The 12,114-nt window shown below is 32.7% G+C and overlaps 1 pseudogene across 1 annotated transcript; it reads left to right on the top strand.

The window, feature by feature from the left end:
- The first annotated feature begins 2,405 nt into the window (after positions 1-2,405).
- LOC132167144 (3-hydroxyisobutyryl-CoA hydrolase 1-like) lies at positions 2,406-9,790 on the top strand (annotated as a pseudogene). The gene is made up of 14 exons (XR_015911469.1): positions 2,406-2,470; positions 3,794-3,874; positions 4,073-4,141; positions 4,842-4,905; positions 5,470-5,549; positions 5,659-5,742; positions 6,538-6,622; positions 6,798-6,883; positions 8,058-8,179; positions 8,306-8,366; positions 8,538-8,636; positions 9,202-9,303; positions 9,387-9,428; positions 9,538-9,790. The product of XR_015911469.1 is annotated as a 3-hydroxyisobutyryl-CoA hydrolase 1-like (transcript).
- Positions 9,791-12,114: the final 2,324 nt, after the last annotated feature.

Genomic DNA, 12,114 nt, shown 5'->3' with positions numbered 1-12,114 from the left:
TTCTATAATCCCCATTCGCTTGGGCACATATGTTTTATGTGTTTTGCTTTCTGTTTTGAAGACAAATTATTTTTTTTTTTATCATTCACTCCAGACCAGCTGGTCTGGGGTGGTCGAAGCCACCCCTAGGGCAGCGGTGGTGGCTGGCTACTCTTTTTTCTTTTTTCTTTTTTTTTAGTTTTTATTTATTTTTTAAATATTAATTAATTTTTTTTATTAAAAGGACACGTGACACATTTGTGGCACTGGAATTTCTTTAAAGAAATCTCAGCTATGAACTGGATACCCTCCAGTCCATAATGGACTCGAGAGGATCCGGATCCCCTTCTTTGTTCATATAAGTGTATGCCATGAATGATAATTAAGGATTTTCATAACAACAATTGTGGTGGCAATCATGAAGTTAAGGATTTGTTTTTTGTTTTTTTATTTTTTATCATAGTGGATGGCTTCTTTAGTGGTGTAAAAGCCATTAATTCCACGTCTCATGATCACCACTTTGAAAAATCGATAATGCGAAGGGACATGGTAGAATTGTAAGAATTGAGATCCCTTTCAATTGGGGAGTAATTGAAGATTCTCTAATTGTTAATCGTGGCTCTTCATTTTAAATTCAATGGTGTATAAAATGCCAACTGCTTTTGTATCACCGAGGCACTAAATGTTGGCTTTTGTTTTTTCGAGGTTTAAATGATTTTATAGACCATTGGATTTAAAATAAAAGGTCACGATTAACAATTAGAAAATCTCAAATTTCTTCCCAATTAGAGGGGATTCTAATCTGAATTGTAATGGAGGATTTGTGTTGGAAAATTCATTTTCAAGACTCCAATGATCATTACTTTCTAAAGATATTAATGTACATTAGCTTTAATTGAACCACCAGCTTCGTGAAGCACGTTTCACTTTTTCTGTACAAATTTTTAAAAATCTCCTTAAATTTAATCATTTAATGAATTATTTAACACTCAAACTCTTTTCTTAATAGGTCAGACTTAACACGTGGAATATTTAATTGAAATAAGGAATGTATTGACAGAGTCCAGGTTCGAACTCAAGACTTTTAACTCGGAGTCATTACATTTGGTTTTGATACTATGTTAAATCACTATTTGTTTTTATAAGGCCTGTTTGGCAAAGGCCATTAGTGGTCCAGTATTATTCTTCAAAAAATTCAACTTCCCAATATTCATACTTTTTATATCACATCAATTACTTTTTACTACTATTCAAATAAAAAAATCACTATAAATTATTATTATTATTTTAAACTTTTCTATACCAAACATTCTTACTTTTTCCGTATCGATCAATTCCATGCCCATAAATTTCTTTGACTAAACCACCGGCCTATACTAGGTATGTAAATTGTAATAAATGTTATGTTGGATAATAGGACATAAATTATAACTAACGCCAAGTACAATGAGTTGGAGATGATTTAATTGGTTATATTTACAAGGGTAAAATTGTCCTTTCATATTTTTTGGACAATTTTTTTTTTTCAAATAAAACTAATTGTATTCCCTCCTGTTCAAATGAACTTGACAATATCAAAATTCTCTGTACTAGGTAGGTTGGGTGTTAGGTTCGTTAGGTTCATGAATGCCTACATATAGTAAGGACCAATTTTAGGCTTGCCAGAGAGCCAATGCCAGAGTGTCCAAAGACTTTATCACTGCAAGTGTAACATCAAGCCAACTTTTATGCTGGAAATTCATTACTAGTGTACAAGTTCCATAACCAATTTCATAAAGTATGGATTTACCCTTTTGAAGTGAGACTTTTTTTTTTTTTTTTTTTTTTAGCGTTTAAAACGTGACAATTAATGACCCATTTGAAGTTTTAAAATTTGGCACGTTTGTCCATCCGTTAGTCTTTTTTGTCTTTTTTTTGACTAAAAGTCAGTTACATGTGACCATAAACTTTTCAAAATGCCTTTATTTCTCTTTGAAACAAAATAAATAAATAAAATTGGAGGGTGGTTTCCATCACCTTTTTTCTTTAATTTATTTATTTATTTTGTATTCAACTATTTTTTTTTTTTTAACACTTTACCCCTAAGAGCATTTTGAGGACTTCATCCGCCCCTTAAGGGTATTTTGGGAACTTCATCTTCTAAAAACTCATGTGCGACGCACGTAAGTAATTTTTCGTCAGAGAAGACGAAAATGACTATGAGATAGCTAGGCAGACTTGCTACAATTTGAACTTCAAAATATGGATTACTACCTTTTTAACATTATAGAGGCTAAATGGAAAGAGTGGTCCAACTTGGAGGTAAAATGTACATCAATATATAAAAACAGCCACTTTGAGTAATTTTGAAAGCCAACCACCATGGGAAAGCAACTATATATATATGAGCACCTTCATTTTATTCTGAGTTCACCCATAGGCCAGAGCTTCACTTCAAACAACCATGGCTCTACCTCTACGTATCTCTACTCAACAGGCCAATGAAGACAAGGTTAGTACATTTTCATTTTTTCGATTTTCAGTTTCACACTATGTTCTAGATTTCAATGCATTTCCATGCTTTGTTTGGTTCTAAGATAACTGGGTAGAAAAGGAAAAAATAAAAATAAAGAGAGTGGCACAATTTTTATGTGGAATTCAAGATTAAGATCTTCAACCTTTAATTTATTTGTTTATTTACACTCATTTTGGAAACCAAACAGGGCATTAGCGTTTCATGTCCTTTCTTGTATAATTACTTGGGAGGATCAGTAGTACTATGCATGCATACAGCCTATATATATATATATACTGTTTATATTGAAATAATTGATGATGATAGTTCATGTTTTGTATCTTCCAAGGGTAATTTGGATGTAATGGATTTTATTTTTATTTTTTATGATTTCATGAAAGGAGAGAGTTTTCCTCGTGATTGTATTGGAATAAATTCTTCGAACCCAGTTTATAAGATTGTCATGTGTCCATTGACCATGTGTGTAAGTATTGGATTTTGGAAGAAAATTAACGTATGAACATAAAAGAGAATCACAAAACACTCTTCGGCCATTGTTGCTCAAGTACTTTAATTAAAAAAACAGATTGAACGTGTCAATTTGTAGAATCTTAGAACCCTCACAATATGTCCAAAATGGAGAGTGATGAATATAATTTTTAGACTATCTTATTCTCACATAAAACTAATGGAGAATCACAAACTTAGTAATATATATAGATAGGTCAAGACCCTTATTCACAATTTAAGGTTGCTTCCTTTCATCAAATGAGACAACTTTTAATGAAATCTCAAGGGAGACGACCTTTTACCTTTAGTAGTTAATTGTATTTTAATTAGTTAAAGTTTTAGTTTAATAAAAACCCCATTAATACAATACAATATAATAATATATAATATATGTGACATGCAGGCCACTTTAAATCTCCTTCTAGGAGATGTGTCCTAAAAAGAAGCACATACCTTTTTAATAGCATTAAAAGACATTGAGAAAATTCTATTAAAAAAATTATGTGGTTCGTTTTTTCTTTTTTCTTTTTTTTTTGTTTAACAAATACATGTGTTTTTTAAAAAAAAAAAACTAAACAAGAATATCATTTAGTTTCCAAATAATCCAAGTTATGCTGTTAATTTACGAGTGTGAAATTGGTTAATTTTTATGACTGGAGTTTCCTACTGACAAAAAAAAAAAAATCTAATCTGAGAATATTACTAACTGGATGCTTGAATAAATTACTTCTGAATTTTGCAATAACCTCCATCATATTTACCATGATTTCTTTGCATGTTTCAGTTACATATATTTCTCTCTGTTGACAGGTTCTAGTTGAAGAGAAGTCGTCTGCAAGAATATTGACATTGAATAGACCCAGGCAATTGAATGTCCTGTCAGTGCAAATGGTGTGTCATATATATTATTGGATGCTTTGATGTGGGTTCTTGAAATATCCTTGATAATATGAAAATTTCCTGTTAGATTTCATGATATTCTGCATGAATGTGTTAGTGTTAATGAAGTAACCAATTTACTATAGCATGAAATCTGGAACTAGAGTTTAATAGCTCTGCTCTTACTAATTTATTTTTTTCTAATTCTAGATTTCTCGGCTGTTGGAACTTTTCACTGCCTATGAAGAGGATTCTAATGTCAAGTTGATAATCATCAAGGTACTCTCCTTCTAACGATTGTCTGCTTATCTTCAAATTGAGTTGGAAATAAACCTGAATGATATTGAGTTGCATCTTGGAGTATATGAGTTGACAAATTAAAATAATGGATACCCTTTTTGGGGATCGGAGCTGATATTTCATACATTTATACTGTTCATCCATTCTTATAAGGGAGCTTGTGTTGTCTGATTATGCTATTTTTTGGCAGATCCTCATGAGTTTATATATGTTGGTAAATGACACTGCATATTACATTTACTTTTCTCAATTAAGACAGTGCTAATGCATTAGTGTGATAGTTATTTGTAAGGGTTGTGTTGTAAAGTTAAGTCCTGTTTGTTTCTGTTGTTTTGAAATACAAGTCCAGCTTTGTGGTGGGTGCAGAAGTAATTCTATTTTACTTATTTTGGCTCAAGAAAATTGATTGAATACTTTAGTCCTGTTCACAACCATGTTTGAAAAGTAATCTTCTTATGGATTTCAAGCTGCAGAGTTTAAGCACTTGGCACTAATCCAGTTTAGTTGTTGATATCCTTACTATAATTTTAAGAAAGTCTGTCATTTGCAGGAGTTTTAAGAAAGTTTCTCATGCATTCCTGATAAGTTAAAAATTGGACGTGTCACCTAATATTGTTTCAACTTCATGGTGAATGCAACCTTTCTGACTTGCATATCATTTGTGGTTAAATTTTTGTAGGGGAAGGGAAGAGCATTTAGCGCTGGTGGTGATATTGTAAGTGTGGCTCGCAATATTAATGAAGGTATAGGTCTTTTTTGTAAAGACTTAAAATTTAGGGAAGAGAAATGAGAACAAGGAAGAGAGACTTAGAGAATTAAGGTGGTTCACCCTATGGTTTACGTCTACACATCAAACATTTTCTTGGCTACATCTTTCTTTGATAATTTGATTATATACAAGATTCTATTTATAGAGAAAGAGTCTAAACGTTACATGTCTCTTTTACTTCTACATTAACAACTATAATTGCCAGTTGACTTCTTGTAACTCTTGTCTCTTGAACTCTTGTCTTAATATTTTTATTGCTTACTGCTCCACCCTTACTGATCCTCAACATTCAGAATATTGATGACCTACAATATCAAATAAGGTTCAATGTCAGTTGATATGGAAGTGTCTTCTTCTTCTACTAACCTAAAATTTTCATGTAATGTTCTTTTTCCTTTTTCCTGTTTTGTGGAGTCTGTCATTCACCTAGTCTTTAGAAAATGCTCAATAAATGCAAATGTCAAGAATAATTTGTGTAAGATTTGAAGGAAATTAATGCAAAGCATATAATACCTTTTCTCATACTTGTATGTACTAGGTAACTGGAGATCAGGTGTTAAAATATTTTGGGAGCAGTTCATCTTAATTTACGTTTTGGCAACATATCATAAAACCCAGGTGACTCATTATAATGACTTTGGAAGTATAGGCATTCTTGGTCAATTAGTGCATTCATCAGCTTCATGTTTGTGTCCTTCCTTATCCTAGTGCTCAAATATTCTTGAAGGTTTCAATTCTTAATGGAATTGTCATGGGAGGTGGGGTTGGTGCTTCGATACATGGTAGATTCTGGGTTGCAACGGAGAATACGGTATTTCTATACTTACCTGGTTTAATATTATACAGAAATTTTCTTCCATCTTGTAGAGGTGAAGATGATTATGAATTACACATTTTAGATTTTACACTGTAAAAATGCCTTGCCTTTCATTACTATAGCTCACTTTGTTGATGGTTATCAGTTCCAAATGCCAAATTGTGAAGTTTATATATGTTTGTCTATATCATGTTTTTTACTTTCCACTACTTATTTTCTTATTATCCCCCCCACCATCCCTCTGTGTTTTAAATGTTTACTGCTAATTGTAAATATTCATTTTAAATCATTCATAACAAAATCACAAGTGATTAATATGTATATTGGTTTATGCTTACTGTTTAGTGTTGATGTGTTTATGGTGCTATCTTGTGGCATGTGGGACTGTGGGAGTGCAAGTTATGAAAAATTACCAGAAATTAGTGAATTCTGACTGCTAATGCCTTTTTTGGTTAATTACACACATATCAAGAGTGTCTTAAACCCACAATTTCAACTTCTACTGTTACTTGTTAGGAACGAGGTGTCGTGCCATTTGAGCTCTCTCTTTTTCTTCTTGACATTATTGATGGGAAAAAAATGTGAATGAAAGATCCCATAGATTTGTGTTAGGTTCATTTAATCTTAGAAACTAGTGAGAGTTTATGAGTGCAAGATTTGAATCTGTTTTGTTAATGATCTTTAGACCAAAGGGCATCTCCTCTCACCATAAACAAAAATTGAGAATTTTCTTTTTAAAATTAAGTAGCTCTAGCTTTCTTGGTTAGGTTGATACTGGACTTGTTGCAGGTATTTGCAATGCCTGAAACAGCTTTGGGCCTCTTCCCAGATGAAGGTGCCTCTTATTTCTTGTCAAGACTCCCTGGATGCTTTGGTAATGCCAATTATATCCTTCATTAACTTGTAGATGTTATATTACAGTTTCATATTGTTTTGATTATTGTCATGAAGTTATAGATTTTGATCTCATTTGTTCAGGTTTTGTTGTATTTCTGAAAATTTTATAAGCTACATTGTGAATATTGATTGTATTTATAATCCTTTCGCAGGAGAATACGTTGGTCTTACAGGTACCAGGCTGGATGGTGCAGAAATGCTTGCTTGTGGACTTGCAACCCACTTTGTCCCCTCAGTGGTACTACTTCATCCTGCTTTGATTATTTTTTATTTTAGATACAGTTCTTGAAGTTCAAATGAAGGAAAGGGTACCATCTTGTTTGGTTGAGGAATAATGCTAGTTTGGCATCAGCATGGTTTTGCTGGCATATTATGATTGATGCATTAAAGATAAGGGTATTGAAGTTGCTTAAATGGTGCCTCCTCTTTCTATAAGAATGGAAGTGATGGTAAAATCAGGGGTTCAAGACTGAGTGATAAGTGTGCATGTGCAAGTTACCAACAAAAAAATTAAGTGGCAAATTTCCCTTCTCCACCCTCTCTCTCCTCTTTCCTGTTTCTCAACATTAACATCGCTTCAAAAAGCCACAACCAGGCCTCCAGTTTGAGACTTCCCTTCTTCATTTTCATTTCTTTTATCCTTCCCTACATGTACATTTCTATTTGAAAATTTTTGTGATTGTTATTCATCTTTGTATAACAATAACAGTAGGTGAAGTGCTGCTAGGCAAATGACATCATATTCTAGAGAGCATTTCAGGATGTGGTAGTGGCAAGTGTTGTCTGTGAAGCTCTTGCAAAGTCCCATAAACCCACAACATCCTTGTAGAATCTCAAACCAAACCTAATGGTCGAGAAAACCTTCTCAAGTACTTTTTATATGAAGATGTGTAAAACCTAAAATTAGATGGATGGAAGGAACTGAGTTTACATAGTGAGAACATAAGATTGGTGGGGGCTGGCCGATGAATTGGTCAAGGTAGAAACCCTAGACCATGCTTGAGGAATAAGAAATCTTCTTTCTATCATTGTATTTTAGGATCATTTGTTTTGGGATTGACTAAAACAGAATAATATGTAAATGAATTTTTGTCCAAGAAAAATGGGGATGATGCAAACCACTGCAATGCATGTAAGAGATTCTTATATTAATTTGTATGCTCTGTATTTGATAATGTTAGTGCATCCAGCTTTCGATTTCAAATATCAAGTATGGAGACGTTTCGATTGCAGGATATAATTGCCAATTTTCTTTAGAATCTTTTGTTGATCATGCAATTAACATGAAAGGCTATTCATGTTAGTCATGATCTATCTGCTTCTCTGCATTGAATTATTAAAGCTTGCTTCTCTTAATCAGGATACTTGTGCCATTTGCATGCCTTCTTATGTGTTTTTCAATTATTGGACAGAAATTGTCTTTGTTAGAAGAAGCACTGTGCAAGGTAGATTCAATTGATCCAGCCATCATTTCTGAAATTATTGATGAATACTCGGAGAAACCTTATTTGAAAGAGCAAAGTTCATATCACAGGTTATTTTTGCATTTATAATCACAAATACTATTCTTTTTTGTTCTAATTAGATGGCCTCTAAAGTTTTTATTCATTAACTGTACTCCATGTATGCCGTAGATTTTAATTATTTTATATGAGTACAGATTGGATGTCATTAATAGATGCTTCTCTCAAAGAACAGTTGAAGAAATTTTATCTGCCCTTGTAAGTGAATGATACACATTCTTTTGATCTTGAGAAACTGAATTTGATGTCCTCTTGGCTCTTCGTTACGCTTCTTTGGAAAGTTTGTTAAGTTCATTTACTTTTGGTGTTGTGTTCATAGATAAGATGTTTACCACTTACCAGACCATGATATTATGTTTGCTATTGTAGGAGACAGAGGCCTTGAATATGAAGGACAATTGGATCTCTTTCACAATTCAATCAATGAAGAGAGCATCTCCAGTTAGCCTTAAAATTTCTCTGAGATCAGTAAGGGAGAAGAGAGCCTGAGTAACACCATTTCATTAAGTACTTAAGTTCTAAAGACTGTTTTGGTTGTGTTTAATTAAGATTGTCATTCTGCCACACCCTACATGTCTATTGTAATCTAAGACCTCTGCCTTGTTAACTTGATATCATTGTTAGCATTAGGTGAAAAGGAAGTCATAACTTATTTAGAGCATGTTTGGGATTGTGTTTGAGAAATATAGCTTTTAAGTCAAAAAACATTTTTTGGCAAAAGCTTCATTTTTAAGTTTTTACCAAAAGTTCGTTTTGGACATTTTTAGGTTTTTTTCGACACTTAAAAGTGCTTTCAATTCTTTTTACCAAATGGGTACTTTTTTCTTCAAACAAGTTTTTTTAGTGCTAAACGCATTTTTAAGTCCTTCAAATGCATACCCAAACAGGCCATTAGTGTTGTATGCTCATTCCATCTAAGCTAAGAATTTGAGTTCCCTTAACACCAAACAGAACTAAGCAATATCTGAGGAAGCACCTGCCTAAATCTTGTGATTCTGATTCCACTTAATATTGCTTCTCTTATTGCAAACAGATTAGACAAGGAAGGTTCCAAGATCTTGGTCAATGCCTTGTTCGTGAGTATAGAATGGTTTGTCATATCATGCAAGGAAAAGTCAGCAGAGATTTTTTTGAGGTTTTCAGCTTATTCTCAAATATTTCCTCTCCTAGTTTTTTTCTTCTGCAGATGATTTTGTAAGACCTTACCTTTTAATGTAGGGCTATAGGGCTATACTGTTGGAAAAGGATGGGAACCCAAAGGTAGACCAACATTCTGATTCTGTATCTTTGCATTACTCTCAATGCTTTCCCTATACATAGATTTCATTAGATTCATTTGGCTAATTTTCATCTTTGGTTTTCGGCTTAGTGGGAGCCGTCTAGATTGGAGTTTGTTACGTACTGATGATATGGTTGAGTTGTACTTCTCAATGGTGGATGATGAAGAGTGGGAAGAGTTAAAGCTCCCTGCAAGATCCAACTTGCTTTTATCTGCCATTGCAAAGCTTTGATGTGTCAAAAATCACCGTTCCATGGGATCGAATGGTGATTTTGGTGCCACATCAGAGAGTATGAAATTGAGAGCGTAGAAGTGGGAGTGTGTAGCATTTCTCTACGTATTTAACGAGTACGGTTATTTTGTATAAAAACATGGACTAGAAATAAACAACCAAGTCCTAAAAAGGTAGTTCAATCGGTTGGGACCACTCTTAATGAAGTGGAAGTTTCTAGTTCGAATCTCTCTTCCCCTCTTGTACGGACATATCAAAAATAAATAAATAAACAGCCAGAGTCCGGCATCAAACTAGGCATGGTCTATTGGTCATAATTAGGTAATATTGTTAAGTATATTTAAAAGAGAAAAAGAAATGGAAAAAATAAAACAAAGTTTTTCACCCTTCAAATTTCTAATTTGATGCAATCTACCATTTATGTTAGGATTTAAGGCTATAAAAATACCAAAATACCCTCAATTTTTTTTTTTTTAATGTGAAATTAAGGGTAAATTTGAAATTTTATAAAAGTTTCAGGAATATAAAGATCATTTCATCTATTTTAACGTTTGTTTAATACCAAACCCTAACAGAGTGGAATAGATTGCATCAAAATAAAAGTTCGATGAATGAAATTGAGTGCTTTTAAACTTTTGGAGGGCCTTCTCAAAACTCTTGAAAATTCGTGAAACTTCTGTGAAGTTTCCTTTTTTATTTAAGGTTTTCGAGGTGGTCTTTGGTAGATGTTGCCCAATTATTAGCCACTTAACGAGCTTTTGTTAATTGTGCCTAGGCTACTTATTTCCCTATCAGGCTCAATGACATTTATAGATATAAAAAGAAGCCCCATCAAATAGAAAAAAATTCTTCGGATTATTTACAGTAGACGTCAAATCTTTGTATATGTTGTTTGTAAAAGAGTTGAATCTATAAACGTCCATTGTCAGCTGATGCTATGATAGATGGGACAAAAAAAAAGGATAACTTTATTTAAGTAATTAGAAAAGGGTATTATAGTATGGTCAACGAAGAGTAACGAATGAAAAGCATAGATTTTGGTACGTTGTTCTGAATATGGTTCAACTAAGATACCCATTGACCATATTCACATTAATTAGCAGTCATAATCACGTTACAAAACACAGATGTTGACCCACTTAGCCTAAACACTATCTAATGTAACCAGAGAGGTTATTAAAAAACCAAAGTAAAATGTTCAAGAAAAATGAGATCAAAATACCCAAAAAAAGGATGAAACAGAAAATACGGTGTAGAGAATACAACCAAATACTAGAAAATGAGTCGTCAACAATGACCCAATCTTCTCTGAAGGGCTGCAAAAAAAAAAGGTAACTAAAGCAAAGTCAATGAGTACAGAAAGGGACACAAACCTCGGAAGGCCTCAAAACCAGAGAAGGGTTTATCTTATGATCACTTTCGAGGCATGTGCAGAATGATGTTTTCATAAAATAAATAAATGATAAAGTTATCTGTAAATATCGATGTTATAGTTTGCTAATTTTCATAGATGCCGATACTATGAAATAGGGTACCCCATGTGAGACTATGGGCATGCCTTACTCATTAGGGCAAATCCTGAATCCCACCTGTTCAGATAGATAAAGCCTATACCATTTACTATATATACCACATATATATAATTTGTAACATGTCTACTTTGAATAAACTTTAATATAATAGAGTTAAGAGTTTATTGTATTAATTATATATTAATCCATGGGCTAGGTTTATTGCTAGTAAAGTCTTTAGATTTGTACCAAACAAAATATATATCTATTGCAGTCTTTGTTGGGTTTGAAAGTTGATGGGTCAAAAGAGGGCTTTCCATATTTTGTAATTTACCATCATATATTCAAATTAATAAATAAGAAAAAAGATACTAAATTGCTGCTCCCTTTAAGAATTGGATAGTCAACTCCTCAATCTTTTGATCGAAACAAACCTATTGGTAATGCAGATGGGTAATGTAATAGCTAGGTTGATGCAGCTTACCAAAAAAAAAACAGTAGTTGACTAAGGGTGATAATTTCTTTTTAGTAGTTAACGTGGCTCCAATCACATGCTGACATATGTTAATAGACCGTAAAAGAATTGTACATTGGTGTAGCATTACTAAAAAAAATGATAAATATATATGGGATGTGGATTATGAGTGTGGAAAGGGAAATGATTCTTAGGGGTTATGATTCAACTCAAGTATATGATATATTCCTAATTTCAAAAAAAAAAATGTGAAAAATACATATTTTCTTAATAACTTAAAATATACATATTATTTTTAAAAGCTAGTTTGTAAAAATTTTCTACAAGAATTTAATTATGTCCCAAAGAAAACGCTTAGCTATATATGTTGTCATTCAAACCTTGATTGATAGTGATCCAAAAGACAATATATTTGAAAAAGGGTTACATATGAGGGGACCAAATTAATA

The sequence above is a fragment of the Corylus avellana genome, chromosome 2, assembly GCF_965113065.1.
Source record: "Corylus avellana chromosome 2, dhCorAvel1.hap1.2, whole genome shotgun sequence".
In the NCBI taxonomy this organism is placed as follows: domain Eukaryota; kingdom Viridiplantae; phylum Streptophyta; class Magnoliopsida; order Fagales; family Betulaceae; genus Corylus; species Corylus avellana.
Note: the sequence above shows the minus strand (reverse complement) of the source record. Positions and strands in the feature narration are given on the sequence as shown.